This window comes from Bufo bufo, chromosome 3 (assembly GCF_905171765.1).
Source record: "Bufo bufo chromosome 3, aBufBuf1.1, whole genome shotgun sequence".
Lineage (NCBI taxonomy): Eukaryota > Metazoa > Chordata > Amphibia > Anura > Bufonidae > Bufo > Bufo bufo.
This window is the reverse complement of record NC_053391.1, coordinates 455425424-455443812: the sequence shown is the minus strand read 5'-3', so window position 1 is coordinate 455443812 and position 18389 is coordinate 455425424.

Sequence of the window (18389 nt, the reverse complement as noted above, 5' to 3'; positions counted from 1 at the left end):
CTAATCACACAGGAGGACAAGTTACTTCACAACACTGAGCTAAAGAGCTGCCTCAGCCTCCTCTGTGCTCCTGCTGTGCTCAGGGATACTGATCCTGAATACAGCTAATAAGATCTTCAGCTGAATTTCTGTAGGAATGGAGTTCATGAGGAGACATGAAGTACAGAGAGGAGGTGGGGATGTGGCTGATGAGCAGCAGCACTTGTATACAGTCTCAATTACCACAGTCTGTCCTGTCCATCCTCTTTGTCTCCTTATGAATGCCATTCCTACAGAGATTAAGCTGAAGATCTTATCGGCTGTATTCAGGATCATAATCCCTGACAAGTAGTAATACTTCTTCTGAGGCGCATTGATTACAGATCCCTTGATAAAGGTCAAAACTGACCGAGACGTCAGGACCACTGTATACAATTCCATGCTATGCTGTGAAATAATATTGGATGTAATGTGACACAGTGTTCAAAATGAATGAATAAAATTACAACCTTTAATATCATTAAGTGGTGTGCCATAAATTTTGTCCTACATATTGACTTGTTTCTCTATGAGCACCCACCTCCGAGAAGTTGTGCAGATCTTAACTACCAAAGTAGAGGAGGATGAGGCAGCTCTTTAGCTCAGTGTTGTGATTTGGACAGATTTTGGACTGTGTGATTTGGACAGATTTTGTGTGTACTAATAGGATGGCATCCATTTTATTTCTCCTAATGATTGCTCTCCAGATAAAATGAGCAATTATAACTAATGAAAGGTATCTGGGAATATATTTATAATGGAGTGCTATTTGAGTAATTCCCGAAGAACCCCTTTAACCCCTTCAGGACACAGCCTTATTTCACCTTAAGGACCAGGCCATTTTTTGCAAATCTGACCAGTGTCACTTTAAGTGCTGATAACTTTAAAACGCTTTGACTTATCCAGGCCATTCTGAGATAGTTTTTTCGTCACATATTGTACTTCATGACACTGGTAAATGAAGTAAAAAAAATTCATTTTTATTTATAAAGTTTTAATTTCTCTACTTCTAGAATACATAGTAATACCTCCAAAAATAGTTATTACTTTACATTCCCCATATGTCTACTTCATGTTTGGATCATTTTGGGAATGACATTTTATTTTTTGGGGATGTTACAAGGCTTAGAAGTTTAGAAGCAAATCTTGAAATTTATCAGAAATTTTTAGGGACCAGTTCAGGTCTGAAGTCACTTTGCTAGGCTTACATAATAGAAACCATTCTAGAAACTACACCCCTCAAGGTATTCAAAACTGATTTTACAAACATTGTTAACCCTTTAGATGTTCCACAAGAATTAATGGAAAATAGAGATACAATTTCTAAATTTCACTTTTTTGGCAGATTTTCCATTTTAATAATTTTTTTTCCAGTTACAAAGCGAGGGTTAACAGCCAAATCAAACTCAATATTTATGGCCCTGTTTCTGTAGTTTACAGAAACACCCCATATGTGGTCGTCAACTGCTGTACGGGCACATGGCAGGGCGCAGAAGGAAAGGAATGCCATACGGTTTTTGGAAGGCAGATTTTGCTGGACTGTTTTTTTTGACACCATGTCCCATTTGAAGCCCCCCTGATGCACCCCTAGAGTAGAAACTCCAAAAAAGTGACCCCATTTTAGAAACTACGGGATAGGGTGGCAGTATTGTTGGTACTAGTTTAGGGTACATATGATTTTTGGTTGCTCTATATTACACTTTTTGTGAGGCAAGGTAACAAGAAATAGCTGTTTTGGCACCGTTTTTATTTTTTGTTATCTACAACATTCATTTGACAGGTTAGATCATGTGATATTTTTATAGATCAGGTTGTCACGGACGCGGCGATACCTAATATGTATACTTTTTTTTTTTATTTATGTACGTTTTACACAATGATTTCATTTTTTAAGGAAAAAAAATCATGTTTTAGTGTTTCCATAGTCTGAGAGCCATAATCTTTTCAGTTTTTGGGCGATTACCTTGGGTAGGGTCTCATTTTTTGTGGGATGAGATGACTGTTTGCCACTATTTTGGGGTGCATATGACTTTTTGATCGCTTGCTATTACACTTTTTGTGATGTAAGGTGACAAAAAATTGTTTATTTAGCACAGTTTTTTATTTTTTACGTGTTCATCTGAGGGGTTAGGTCATGTGATATTTTTATAGAGCCGGTTGATACAGACGCGGCGATACCTAATATGTTTACTTTTTTTAATTTATGTAAGTTTTTACCAAAAACAGCTTTTTTAAAACAAAAAAAATTATGTTTTAGTGTCTCCATATTCTGAGCCATAGTTTTTATTATTTTTTGGGCGATTGTCTCAGGTAGGGGCTCATTTTTTGTGGGATGAGGTGACTGTTAGATTGGTACTATTTTGGTGGGCAAACTCCTTTTTGATCGCTTGCTGTTGTACTTTTTGTGATGTATGGTGACAAAAAAATTGTTTATTTAGCACAGTTTTTATTTTTTACAGTGTTCATCTGAGGGGTTAGGTCATGTGATATGTTTATAGAGCCGGTTGATACAGACGCGGCGATACCTAATATGTATACAACCCCCCCTATTTTCTACCAATTTTTTTTAAACTTTATTTGGGGAAAATTACATTTTTGTTTATTTTTACTTGAAACTTTAAATTTTTGGGGGGGGAAAACTTTATTTTTTCAACTTTTTTTTTCACTTTACTTTTTGTCCCACTTTGGGACTTTAACTTTTGGGGGTCTAATCCTTTACAATGCATTCCAATACTTCTATATTGGAATGCATTGGCTGTATGAGTAATACTGTGTATTACTGGATCTGTGTATTGCTGGATCTCACAGGCACGTCACAGGAAGGCAGCGCGATGCCTTCCATGCCATCGGTCCCCCCTACAGCCGCATGGGGACCCAATGGCATGCCCGATCACCGCCGCAAACCGCAGGTCTGAATTGACCCGCACATTTAGCCGAGGTGCCTGCTCAATGATTTGAGCAGGCACCGGGTTCCGATCACCACCCGCCGGGCGGCGGTGATCGGAAATACACAGGACGTACCTGTACGCCCTGTGTCCTTAAGTACTAGGACACCAGGGCGTACTGGTACGCCCTGTGTCCTGAAGAGGTTAAAGGGTACCTGTCAGCAGATTTGTAGCTATGCAACTGGCTGACCTGTTACATGTGCGCTTGGCAGCTGAAGGCATCTGTGTTGCTCCCATGTTTATATGTCCACATTTCAGAAAATGTAGTTTTAATATATGCAAATGAGCTTCTAGGAGCAATGAAGGTGATGCCGTTACTCCTAGAGGCTCAGTGCTGCGACATCTGCACTTTGGCAGGCCCAGGGGGTGTAAATATGATCACGCCTGGCCCTTACTTCTCCTAAAGTCAATCAAAGTGCAGAGAAAGCAGAATCTGCTCCTAGAGGCTCAATTTTATGTATTAAAACTTCATTTTTCGCAGCAATGCGGGCACATATGAACATGGGACCAGCACAGACGCCTTCAGCTGCTAAGTGCACATGTTACAGGTCAGCCAGGTTCATAGGTACAAATCTGCTGACTGATGCCTTTTAAGAAGGGACATGGGAGTATCGGTGAACAGAAACTAAACTTTTGGGATCTTGGTTGGCAGGAAGTATCCATGGTAATATTAAACCCAGTTCACAAGTCATATGCCAACATTTTTTGAGGATTGAATGATTGGTATTGATTATTCATAGGCAGTGCATTCTGGTGGGTATAGTATGAGGAAAAAGTTAACACGAATATTCTGTCTTTGGAACATTATACATATGATAGGTTGCATTCATTTACATCTGGTGTAACGGAAGGATTGACAGTGATTCATACATTTTTAACTACCTATTTTCTTTTTAAAAAAGTGCTTTTTCCATATTCACGTGTTTGATCAGAGTAATCGATTGTGGTTTATGGCCAGTGGTGTGTCTATTAATGCATTGAAAGCCTAAGAGTTGAATCACATTTTTGGCACAGTCCAGAAGAGTCTGATGGGATTAACAAAATGTGTTGCAAACTAATCAAAGAATTGCAGTTTTTTGCTTGACAACACTCACACTTGTGGAGCAGATGGCAAAGGGGTCAAGGACATAAAATATTGGACTTGGCTCTAGTATGCTTGTCATCCTCGGTACATATACGTTTCTGCATCCTGTTGATGAGACTTTGATTTGTAGTCCAGGTAAAATATTTTACCTAGGCAGCATTTTGACTGTTTGCTCAACCAGAATGTTTTTCAGAAATGGTTTTGTCAAAATGTCTTGCAAAAATAGTTTTTCATATAAAGGCTAAGAAACCCAATTTCACTATGCAAGATTGCATGAAGTAGAGTGTAATTTTTTTGGTGTTGCAGTAAGTTAAAGGGACACATGCTCATTGCATAGTGGGGTACCGTTATAAACTATGGCGGCCGTAAACCGAGCTTCCTGTAACCACTGGAACACTAAAGGTGGTCCCCTAGATATGAATTGACCTGTAGGAAACACAAAAGGGAGTTACAAGTTGCATAATTCAGCGTCACTAATGTAATAGAATTTTAATGACGTTGTGCCAAAGTTATCCACAGTATAGACAAAACAAGCAAACCATGCAACAGCAAAATGTTATGTAAATGTGAGATTCTTGGAAAATACGTTTGGTACAAAATTATTTGCACCTGTCCGTCCCGGCAAGGCAATCTCTTTAGGACAGGATCATATGCTAAATACTACCTCTTCCTCCATTAAATACAGTATTTAGCGTAGGTTCCTGACCTAAAGAGATCGCCTTGCTGGGGCAGACAGGCACAAATTATTTAGTACCAAATGTATTTTCTAAGAATCTCACATTTATTACTATATTTAATGCTGTATGTTCCATAGTGAGTAGGCTTGAGCGAATTGAGCTTTGGATCATGGATCGAAGTAGATTCGTTCAGAAACTTTGTTTTAATGCTTACAGAGACCTGTCTCCGTACAGCATTAAAATGTACGTGCTTCATGAAAGCAACATTTGTAGTCCGAAGTCGCGTGAGACTTCGGGCTTCGATTTTCCGAAGTCCAAAGTTTTGGCCATTGAAGGAAGTAGTAGAAAGCTCTTTCATGAACATTTTCAGTTGGCCACTATACGGGTAGGTAACAAGTTAATAATACAGCATGACATTTGTATATGCAGGTAGGTCATAGGAGGCCTGCTGCTGTGTAGATCTATACATATTCAATGACAGATCATTCAGGGTTGCAGAAAGTATAACCAAACTATAAAAGCTTCCAGCAAGTGTAAGTTATGAGTGAAGTCATATTGTTATTTCTCATACGTTATGTGAGCTGTTGGAGGATGCACAGTAAAATGAGAATTCGCTTACCTGAAATTCAATTTCTTTGTTCCTTTAGGCAGCACTTGTCTTGCCTTTCATTAATCCATTGCCTTTTTTAAAGTCTGATGATGAAGTGCAGCATGCCTTTTTATCACGCCATTTACCATCGCCCAGAAATTTAAGTAGTACTTATAGTGTAGTTAATCTTGAAAGAAATGACAGCTTTTGGACGTGAAGTTAAGACTTTTGCATTGATGTCAGGAGAGATCTACGAATTTAGAAGCCATCTTGGTTTACGTTTCTATATACTTCAAAGTATGCTGGCATATTTATCCCCATGAGCTTACGCCTCCCTAGTTACAGTATACTTGTTAACCATATTGGAGGGTAAGCTCTGTATACATAGTGATCAAGCCTTCTGTAATAAGATGAACTCCATTCTAGGCAAAGATTCGGATTTGCTCCCATAGCTCGGTTTCTAAATACCCTGGGCGGAGTGACTTATTGGCTCTTCACTGGCACCCAGCACCTGGCTCACATGCCCATCCAGCTTCCACCTTACTACGGTCCTGCCATATTGATGAGTTTACAGTGTATTTTCGCTGAAGTCAAATAGTGGTATGAATTATTCTAGAAAACAAAGGAACCTTGGAGAGCTTATGCCTTCCCAGCGATGGGATCACCCGTTGTTCACTACCCTACAGTCATGCACGAGTGCACTGCTTCTTTCTCCATCTTTTTGTGTCTTCCTTGACCCCAGCTTTAGTCTGACACTTAATCTGGTTCTTATACATGTTGGTCAATCACTTATGTTTGTATCATAACCCTGGTCTCCCAGGGGGCTTAGTTTCTTTTATATTGCGGTACTTTTTCCCTGTATGTGACCGTTTTACTACTTTCATTGAAAAAATATACTAACTATTTAAAACTATTATTTTAAAATATGAAGTATTTCCTGGGTCATAGTAAATAAAGTTTAACAGAGATCAATCATAAAGATTAAAAAAATATGTATGTGGTCCAGATATGCACCATTTCTTCACTCTGGGGCAGCTGTAGGAAATACAAAACGATTTGGCCAGATTAAAAGGAAATCTGCTATTGACATGTTGTATTAAAACATTATCCTTAGGCAACCCATGCTAAAATGTTACACGCTAGCTGTCATGTCCCATGTATGTATTTAATGTCTTAATTCTGTTATTGCAGCGTATTTGTTTGGAAGTTTGTCCCTGCTATCTCCCTGTAGCCTGGCTCTGATTTAATGAGCCCCTGCCATCTTCGTATGCCAGGCAGCCATTTTCAGTTATACTATGGTATTATTCACATCCCCTGTTCACAACTCCTTGGCTAGAAAAAAAACAACTTTTTCACTTATGGTTTGTGCATTATTACAAGGATTCAGCCCGGAAATAAACCTCATCTGGATTCTTCATGCATGTCTTGCAGTGGAGTTAAACATTTCGATAATCAGGAGACTGTAGCACTGGTCAATACTGACAGCGAAAGCCATATTGTCTCACTTGCTGCCTAGTTATTGAGTCAGAACACTAGCAGAAGACGATAATATCAAAAGCCATTTAAACAGTTCTGTCCTTGGCAAAATAAATACGTTCCTGCATGAATCTGTAATTCCGACATGCATAAGTGGCCATAGGTTCCATTGGGATTTTGATAATGCTCCTAAATTCTTAATCCCTAAAAAACAGTGAGGGCACTAGCTTTACATGCCTTTATGCTTCGTTCACATTATTATTATTTATTATTAAAGCGCCATTCATTCCATAGCGCTGTACATATGATAAGGGGTGCACATACATAATACAGACAATTGCACTAATCATAAACAAGACGAGTTACAAACTGGTACAGAAGGAGAGAGGGCCCACAATCTACATGGTATGGGAGAAGGACACAGTAGGTGTGGGTGAAGTTGGTCATGGCAGTATGGAGGCAGCAGGGTCACTGGTTGTAGGCTTGTCTGAAGAGGTGGGTTTTCAGGTTTATTTTGAAGGATTCCACTAGGGCTGCAGTAAATGATTATTTTAGTAATCGAGTATTCTATCGATTATTTTTTACGATTCATCGAGTAATCTAATAAGAAAAAAATAATTAATAGACTGTTTTCCTTTATAAAAACTCATCAGACCCCCTGCCATTAGTCCCCAACACCCTTCGTTCCCCACTGTGCGATCAGCCCAAGTGCATCAGTTCCCCCCAGTGCCATCAGCTCTGTTCCCCCCAGTGTCATCAGGTCCGTTCCCCCAGTGCCATCAGCTCTCTCCCACCAAGTGTCATCAGCTCTCCTTCACCCCAGTGTCATCAGCTCTCCTTCACCCCAGTGCCATCAGCTCCACTTCCCCAGTGCCATCAGCTCTCCCCCACCCCAGTGCCATCAACTCATCCCCACCCCATAGCAATCAGCTCTGCCCCCTTGTGCCATCACTCCCCTCCCTTGTGCCATCAGCTTTACTCCCCCAGTGCCATCATCTCTCACCCCTTGTGCCATCATCATTAACCCCCTTGTGCCATCATCTCTAACCCCCTTGTGCCATCAGCTCTCCCCCTTGTGCCATCAGCTCTCCCCATTGTGCCATCATCTGTTCCCCCTTGTGCCATCAGCTTTACTCCCCCAGTGCCATCATCTCTCCCCCCTTGTGCCATCAGCTTTACTCCCCCAGTGCCATCATCTCTCCCCCTTGTGCCATCAGCTCTCCCCCCATTGAGCCATCAGCTCTCCCCCCATTGAGCCATCAGCTCTCCCCCCATTGAGCCATCAGCTCTCCCCCCATTGTGCCATCAGCTCTCCCCCCATTGTGCCATCAGCTCTCCCCCCATTGTGCCATCAGCTTTACTCCCCCATTGTGCCATCAGCTTTACTCCCCCATTGTGCCATCAGCTCTCCCCCCATTGTGCCATAATCTCTGCTGCCATGCTCCTCCTGACACCCGGATTGCACAGTGTCATTGGTTACTATGACGCTGTGCACTCCAGGCGCCCGGCCTTAGTCGCGCCCCCACCCCCTCGGTTTCACTAACTTACCTTTCCAGCAGGGGCGCTGCGGACACTTCATCGTTCCGCGCTGCTCTGCGCCTGACGTCACACAGTGCGTCAGGTCACGGCGTGCGTACGTACGTCAGGAGGTCAGAGCAGCGCGGGACCATGGACGTGCTGTGAAGTGTCCGGAGGCCCCCTGCTGGAAAGGTGAGTATTCCAAGCGCAGCGGGAGACCACGGAGCGGGAGTAATAGCAAAAGCTTCACTCCCGCTCCGTGGTCACATGACACAAACGAAAGGATTTTTTTGTGTCGAATTACTCGATTTAATCGAGTAATTGTTTCAGCCCTAGATTCCACTGTAGGTGAGAGTCTGATATGTTGGCGTAGCGAGTTCCACAGTATGGGGGATGCACGGGAGAAATCTTGGAGGCGATTGTGGGAAGAGGCGATAAGAGGAGAGAAGGCGGTCTTGTGAGGATCGGAGAGTGCGTGTGGGGGACAGGTTATGGACGGCCTTGTATGTATTTGTTAGTGCTTTGAAGTGAATTCGCTAGGCAATGGGGAGCCAGTGAAGGGATTGGCAGAGTTGAGAGGCAGAGGAGTAATAGGGTGAGAGGTGGATTAGTCGGGCAGCAGAGTTGAGGATAGATTGGAGGGGTGCGAGAGTGCTAGATGGAAGGCCACAGAGGAGAGTGTTGCAGTAGTCTAGGCGGGAGATGATGAGGGCATGTACAAGCATTTTCACAGATTCAAAGTTAAGGAAAGCACGGATGCGGGAGATGTTTTTGAGTTGGAGGCGGCAGGTGGGGGAAAGTGCTCGGATGTGCGGTCTGAAGGAGAGAATCCAAGGTCACTCCAAGGCAGCAGACTTGGTTGACCGGGGAGAGTGTGCAGCCATTGATCGTGATAGATAGGTCTGTTGGGGGGGTTGAGCAAGATGGGGGAAAGAGGATGAATTAAAAAAAAATATATATATATCTTTTTTTTTTTTTATATTTCACTGTTTAATCCACATAAGAAATGTATACAGCCAAAAATACTAGACTTTAGTTAAAAATCATATTTATTCATTTTTAGTGGGTTTTCCCGTTCAGCCTTTCCGTTCTGCTCCGTTTAGGAGCCCTTAGGACCCCATAGACTATAATGGGCTCCGTTATGTTTCCGCTCAGAAGATGATTTTGAAGCAGAGACAAAAGTCCTGCATGCACAACTTTTGTCTCCGCTCCCAAATCATCTTTTAAACGGAAACATAACGGACCCCATTATAGTCTATGGGGTCCTTAGGCTCCGTTTGGCACAGTTATGTGCCTTCTCCGTCCTTTCCGTTCTCCTTCTCCTAAACGAAGCAGGAGAACGGAAAGGCTGAACGGTGATGTGAACGAAACCTTAGTATTTTTTTCACAGATTTCTAAATCCTAATTACTTATCTTGACCAGTACCGTATTTTTTGCCCTATAAAATGCACCCCCACCTCCCAGAAGTGGGGGAAAAATGGCAGTGCATCTTATGCGGCGAATACCAATGTGAGCTTCCATTATGGTTCCAGGGTGTAGTGAGTACAGCTTTCCCTGTGCTGGCCTTACTCATTTCTCCCAGGTCTTCTACCCGCGCACAAGTGAGGACATAGGCACGCTCTGGTCACCTCAAGCTGTGCTATGTCGGGTCACAGCATAGTGTGGCAGGAAGGCGGAGTCCGGAGCAGGAGAGTTGAGTTAATTATTTTTTTTTGTGTCTGGGCTGAGGTCTGATTACCGTTGGGGGTTTGGTGCTCTTAGCTGAGGTCTGATTAATATTGTGGGTCCGATCTGAGGTCTGATTAACATTGGGGGTTTTATGCTCTGAGCTGAGATCTTATTAACATTGGGGGTCTGATGTGAGGTCTGATTAAGGCCTCTTTCACACGGACGTCACATTTTGGCTCTGGGTGCATTGCGGCAAACCCGCAATTGCAGTCATTTTTGACTGCGATTGCGTTCCGTTCAGTTTTTATCGCGCGGGTGCAATGTGTTTTGCACGCGCGTGATAAAAAACTGAATGTGGTAACCAGACCCGAACTTCTGACCCTGCCATGCTGGCAGGGTCAGCAATGCACGGGCACTGACCGTGGGGCTGCCAAATGCAAGATTCACTTTTTGTGGTGCGGAGGCACAGACAGAAAACCCATGGAAGCACTCCGTAGTTCTTCCGTGGGCTTCTGATACGTGTTTCTGTTTCACACCGCATCTCCCGGATTGCGGACCCATTCAAGTGAATGGCTCCACATCAGTGATGCGGGTGCACATGGCCAGTGCCCGTGTATTGTGGACCCGCTGTTTGTGGGCAATGATGAAAAATATTGTATTTTAAGGGGTTCTCCGGGAATTAAGAAAATGAAAATACTTAAATATTATTTCATTATAAATATATTCCCAAATACCTTTCACTAGTTATAATGGCTCGTTTTGTCCAGGGAGCAATCATTAGGAGAAGTAAAATGGCCGCCATCCTACTAGTCCACACAAAACCTGTCCTAATTACACAGGAGGACATGTTAAAGAGCTGCTTCATCCTTCTCTCTGCTCTGCTGGTCAGGAATTATGATCCTGGATACAGTTTAATATGATCTTCAGATGAATCTCTGTAGGAATAGAGTTCATTAGGAGACATGAAGTACAGAGAGGATAGTGGGGGTGTAGATAATGAGCAGCAGCACTTGTATACAGTCTCCATTACCACAGACTGTCCTGTCCGTCCTCTCTGTACTTCATGTCTCCTCATGAACTACATTCCTACAGAGATTCAGCTGAAGATCTTATCTGTATTCTGGTTTATAATCCCCGACAAGCAGAGAGAAGGATCAGGCACCGCTTTGCCTCAGTGTTGTAAAGTAACTTGTCCTGCTGTGTGATTAGGACAGGTTTTGTGTGCACTAATAGGACAATGGCCATTTTATTTCTGCTAATGATTGCTACCTAGACAAAATGAACAATTATATATTTATACTAAAGTAATATTTAAGTATTTTCATTTTCTTAATTCCCAGAGAACCCCTTTAAACTAACTGTGGCAGATGTTCATAGCTAACGTTTGGGGTCAGATATGTAAGTTTAAACTTCTGGGACCTAGCGTACAATCTGTAACAGGAACCTGTGTTACAGGAGGCCCATGTATCATTTATTATATCATCTTCTTATGTGGTAGAGCTGCCTCTGCAGATCTTACAGCCACACACGTGTTTGGGGTACACCTGCTGAAATATGTAAAATGCCATAATACACATTGCTTCTCTTTCAAGCCAAGCTGGACTTCAGGATAAAACTGGCTAAAAGTGTATAAACTGTCCAGATTGTTAAAAAGAGCATCTGAATATAAGATGCAAAAGATGCTATTAATCTATTCACAGTAAAATGTTTGCATCAGGTTTATATATCCTTCATTTCACAGACAAAATGCACAAGGATGAATAAAATAATCAAATATCCATGCTGTCTGCTAAACAGGTGAAAAAAATGAAGTAAACCAAGCAAGACTCCACTGCGACAAAATCACATTATGGAAAGGTTTTCATTTATAGAGATGGGCCAAAAATAAATTGCTAATCAGTCTTTTCCATGTAATCAAATCTACGCTTACAATTTGGCTTTAAAGGAAATAACCATTTCTGAATTGCTTTCAGAGCCCAAGTGCTGCAAGTATGATTAATACACTGCCTGAAAACTGATGGCTTATCAGGTTGACTCAACGTATTTTCTGCATAGCCGAACTGATTTTAAATTTCAAGTGGCTATGAAAAAGGCAATATTTAAATATAGGGCTATATTTGGACGGTTGAATACTTGACGTAAATACAGTTGTGTACAAAATAATGACTGACATCACTAACCTGATCAATCACAGTTTTTGGTAGAAATGATATTTCTACATGGCAAATAATTTACTAACAGGTGTAGTAGAGTAATAGAAACTCAACATTCATGACTGACATGCATGCTACTGATTCTCTGTAAATCTATCACTTATTGAAAGGGGCACGTTCAAAATAATAGCAGTGTGGAGTTCAATGAGTGAGGTGATTCATTCTTTGAAAAACAGGTGGCAATTATTGCCCTTATTTAAGGAAGGAGGGCAGCAAATGTTGTACATGCTGGTTACAGTGCATTTCTCTCCGAAATACTGAGGAAAATGGATTGTTCCAGACATTGTTCAGAAGAACAGCGTGCCTTGATTAAAAAGTTGATTGGAGAAGGGAAAACATATAAAGTGCAGAAAATGATAGGCTGCTCAGCTAAAATGAGCGAAAATGCTTTAAAATGGCAACCAAAACCTGAAAGATGTGGAAGAAAGCGAAAAACTACCATTCGAATGGATAGAAGAATAGCCAAAATGGCAAGGACGCAGCCAACAAGCAGCTCCAGGAAGATCAAAGAAGGTCTAAAGTCACCTGTGAGTACTGTTACAATTAGAAGACGCCTATGTGAAGCCAAGCTATCTGCAAGACTCCCCTGCATAACGAAAATGGGACTGATCCGTTTTGCAGCCCATAGACTTCTATTATGACGGAATAAATAACGGAATGCCTCTAAAGGCATTCCGTTATGCATTCCGTCATAGAATTGCCTTATGGTCCTTGGTAACGGAATCCATAACGCAATTCACATTTTACCACCAAACAAAGTGTGAACGAATTTCATAAGCGGAAATTCGCTCATCTCTATCTACAGCTATAAAACCTACTGTGAATGTCTGTCTAAATTTGGACACCAATTTTTTTTTTTTTTTTACTTAAAGTGGTTGTTCAGTGGCCAATGCAATAAAATAAGTGTTACTTATCGATTAGATTGGGCAACCCCCTTTAATCTAAATATATCCATTTAAGCCCTTCACGACACTTGCTGTACATTATGGCATATTGGTGAAAAGGAAGTATGGAGTGAGTTCAGAAGCTGAGACAGTTTTAAACACATCGGGTGCCAATTGCATAATTCAACCGATGTTCCAATAGAGGTTTTTTAAACCCTCAGATGCTACAGTCAATAGCAGATGCGGCATCTGATCAGTTGCACAGCTGGTGGGGTCATCATGATCACTATAAACAGCATTACTATAGTGTTGCAGCCTCTGATATAGTACCTAGAGGTACTAAAAATAAAAGTAAAAAAAAAGTAAAGCATTGTTTTTAAAAATGTAAAAAAACGAAGTTTTAAAAAAACATCCCATTTTTATTATTTTGTCATATAAAAAGGAATAAGCAATAAAAAAAAACAAGACAATAAACCTAATTGGTATAGCTGTGTTGGAAAATATCTAAACCATTAAAAATGTAAATTCTGCATGGTGAATGCCATAATAGAAAAAAAATTGCCTAATCACCATTTTTTAGTCACCTCATCCACCCCCCAAAAAAATTGAATAAAGCGTGTTCAAAAAGTTTTATGTACCATTAAAAACTACAGCTTGCCCCCCAGAAGCAAGCACTCCTTTAGAAATGAAGATGGAATAAGGAAAAAAACGAAAAGGAAATAATAAAAATGTTTATGTCATCAAGGGGTCAATATATTTACAGTTGGTAACTATCTTGTTTAACATGGTTATACAAATTCCCTACATAGACATAAATTGAAAAATTCTGGATGCTTGCAGTTACCACTTGAGGAGAGCCTATATTTGAATTATACATTTTAAAGGCTCCTATTTAGTAAAGAATCTCAGCCTCCCCCACTGTCATACTCGATGAGGGTACTTTAACAATATCGTGAAGTTTTTCGTCATAGGGTTTCAATATCGGAATTTTTTTTTCTGTTTTGTCCCCATTCATTGTCAATGGGGACAAAACTGAACTGAACAGAATGCTACAAAATGCATTCCGTTCCGTTTAGTTGCATTCCCATACAGCGTTCCCGCAGCAAGCTGTATTTTGCTTTTCATCCTGAGATGCGGAGCAAGACTGATCCGGCATTACCCCCAATGCAAGTCAATGGGGACGGATCCGTTTTCTCTGCCACAATAGAAAACGAATCCGTCCCCCATTGACTTTTAATGGAGTTCATGACGGATCCATCTTTGCAATGTTAAAGATAATACAACCGGATCCGTTCATAACGGGTGTAGAGGGTTGTATTATCAGTAACAAAAGCGTTTTTGCTGAACCCTGCCGGATCCAGCAAAAACGCTAGTGTGAAAGTAGCCTGATCCCCATAGTTGAGTGCTGAATTTTGGCATAAAAATTGTGTGTACTTTTTCAAAAGAGATGAACAAAAGTTATTGGAACAAGAAATAATAAACATGCATTGCTACCAATCAAAGGTAGGCTGGCAGATACGGACATGAGATGCTAGCTGAAGGACAATGTAATAGAAAGGTACCGAAAGTGAAGAACGTAATAATAAAAATAAACATAGCGGTACAAGCCAAAGGAAGTAACAAACCAGTCCTATATGATTTCCGCCTCAAAGAGCAAATAATAATCAAGACAAACATGAAAAAAAACTGACATTCAACTATCATGAAAAGTAATGTATGGTCAACATAAAAGGTAGGGAAAGGGCAGTAAGGCCTAGTTTTGACTTCAATGATTTGGTCAGTGAGATAAGGTAAAATGGAAAGATTTGCCCCTGTTCTGTGTTTTTTTGACCCACATCTGATTTTGTCTCTCAATCACTGATGGAAATCACTGATCAAATACTGATGCGTGAACTAGGCCTAAGAGAAGGTTCCGTGATCAGACAGGATCAGAAGATGAGGCTCTGATGATGAAAACTCTACTTCTATAATCCCCCCCCCAAAAAAAAAAAATGGTCTCGATGGTCCCAAATTCCCTGGAATGAGAGTACAGAATTGTTGAGAGAGGCCTACAGTTCTAAATGAGAAGGGGGAGCTTTTTGTCTCTGGGACTTAGCAATGAGTGATTTTGCTGCTGTGCATATACACTGCTCAAAAAAAAATAAAGGGAACACAAAAATAACACATCCTAGATCTGAGTTAATTAAATATTCTTCTGAAATACTTTGTTCTTTACATAGTTGAATGTGTTGACAACAAAATCACACAAAAATTAAAAAATGGAAATCAAATTTTTCAACCCATGGAGGTCTGGATTTGGAGTCACACTCAAAATTTAAGTGGAAAAACACACTACAGGCTTTGATGTAATGTCCTTAAAACAAGTCAAAATGAGGCTCAGTAGTGTGTGTGGCCTCCACGTGCCTGTATGACCTCCCTACAACGCCTGTGCATGCTCCTGATGAGGTGGCGGACGGTCTCCTGAGGGATCTCCTCCCAGACCTGGACTAAAGCATCTGCTAACTCCTGGACAGTCTGTGGTGCAACGGGACGTTGGTGGATAGAGTGAGACATGATGTCCCAGATGTGCTCAATTGGATTCAGGTCTGGGGAACGGGCAGGCCAGTCCATAGCATCAATGCCTTCGTCTTGCAGTAACTGCTGACACACTCCAGCCACATGAGGTCTAGCATTGTCTTGCATTAGGAGGAACCCAGGGCCAACCGCACCAGCATATGGTCTCCAAAGGGGTCTGAGGATCTCATCTCGGTACCTAATGGCAGTCAGGCTACCTCTGGCGAGCACATGGAGGGCTGTGCGGCCCTCCAAAGAAATTCCACCCCACACCATTACTTACCCAATGCCAAACCGGTCATGCTGGAGGATGTTGCAGGCAGCAGAACGTTCTCCACGGCGTCTCCAGACTCTGTCACGTCTGTCACATGTGCTCAGTGTGAACCTGCTTTCATCTGTGAAGAGCACAGGGCGCCAGTGGCGAATTTGCCAATCTTGGTGTTCTCTGGCAAATGCCAAACGTCCTGCACGGCGTTGGGCTGTAAGCACAACCACCACCTGTGGACGTCGGGCCCTCATATCACCCTCATGGAGTCTGTTTATGACCGTTTGAGCAGACACATGCACATTTGTGGCCTGCTGGAGGTCATTTTGCAGGGCTCTGGCAGTGCTCCTCCTGTTCCTCCTTGCACAAAGGCGGAGGTAGCGGTCCTGCTGATGAGTTGTTGCCCTCCTACGGCCTCCTCCACGTCTCCTGATGTACTGGCCTGTCTCCTGGTAGCGCCTCCATGCTCTGGACACTACGCTGACAGACACAGCAAACCTTCTTGGCACAGCTCGCATTGATGTGCCATCCTGGATAAGCTGCACTACCTGAGCCACTTGTGTGGGTTGTAGACTCCGTCTCATGCTACCACTAGAGTGAAAGCACTGCCAGCATTCAAAAGTGACCAAAACATCAGCCAGGAAGCATAGGAACTGAGAAATGGTCTGTGGTCACCACCTGCAGAACCACTCCTTTATTGGGGGTGTCTTGCTAATTGCCTATAATTTCCACCTGTTGTCTATCCCATTTGCACAACAGCATGTGAAATTGATTGTCACTCAGTGTTGCTTCCTAAGTGGACAGTTTGATTTCACAGAAGTGTGATTGACTTGAAGTTACATTGTGTTGTTTAAGTGTTCCCTTTATTTTTTTGAGCAGTGTATATATATATATATATATATATATATACACTGCTCAAAAAAATGAAGGGAACACAAAAATAACACATCCTAGATCCGAATTAATTAAATATTCTTCTGAAATACTTTGTTCTTTACATAGTTGAATGTGCTGACAACAAAATCAAACAAAAATTAAAAAATGGAAATCTAATTTTTCAGCCCATGGAGGTCTGGATTTGGAGTCACACTCAAAATTAAAGTGAAAAAACACACTACAGGCTGATCCAACTTTGATGTAATGTCCTTAAAACAAGTCAAAATGAGGCTCAGTAGTGTGTGTGGCCTCCACGTGCCTGTAAGACCTCCCTACAACGTCTGTTGAGGTGGCGGACGGTCTCCTGAGGGATCTCCTCCCAGACCTGGACTAAAGCATCTGCCAACTCCAGGACAGTCTGTGGTGCAACGTGACGTTGGTGGATAGAGCGAGACATGATGTCCCAGATGTGCTCAATTGGATTCAGGTCTGGGGAACGGGCGGGCCAGTCCATAGCATCAATGCCTTCGTCTTGCAGGAACTGCTGATACACTTCAGCCACATGAGGTCTAGCGTTGTCTTGCATTAGGAGGAACCCAGGGCCAACCGCACCAGCATATGGTCTCACAAGGGGTCTGAGGATCTCATCTCGGTACCTAATGGCAGTCAGGCTACCTCTGGCAAGCACACGGAGGGCTGTGCGGCCCTCCAAAGAAATGCCACCCCACACCATTACTGACCCAATGCCAAACCGGTCATGCTGGAGGATGTTGCAGGCAGCAGAACGTTCTCCACGGCGTCTCCAGACTCTGTCACGTCTGTCACATGTGCTCAGTGTGAACCTGCTTTCATCTGTGAAGAGCACAGGGCGCCAGTGGCGAATTTGCCAATCTTGGTGTTCTCTGGCAAATGCCAAACGTCCTGCATGGTGTTGGGCTGTAAGCACAACCCCCACCTGTGGACGTCGGGCCCTCATATCACCCTCATGGAGTCTGTTTCTGACCGTTTGAGCAGACACATGCACATTTGTGGCCTGCTGGAGGTCATTTTGTAGGGCTCTGGCAGTGCTCCTCCTGTTCCTCCTTGCACAAAGGCGGAGGTAGCGGTCCTGCTGCTGGGTTGTTGCCCTCCTACGGCCTCCTCCACGTCTCCTGATGTACTGGCCTGTCTCCTGGTAGCGCCTCCATGCTCTGGACACTACGCTGACAGACACAGCAAACCTTCTTGCCACAGCTCGCATTGATGTGCCATCCTGGATAAGCTGCACTACCTAGCCACTTGTGTGGGTTGTAGACTCCGTCTCATGCTACCACTAGAGTGAAAGCACCGGCAGCATTCAAAAGTGACCAAAATATCAGCCAGGAAGCATAGGAACTGAGAAGTGGTCTGTGATCACCACCTGCAGAACCACTCCTTTATTGGGGGGGTCTTGCTAATTGCCTATAATTTCGACCTGTTGTCTATCCCATTTGCACAACAGCATGTGAAATTGATTGTCACTCAGTGTTGCTTCCTAAGTGGGCAGTTTGATTTCACAGAAGTGTGATTGACTTGGAGTTACATTGTGTTGTTTAAGTGTTCCCTTTATTTTTTTGAGCAGTGTATATATATATATATATATAT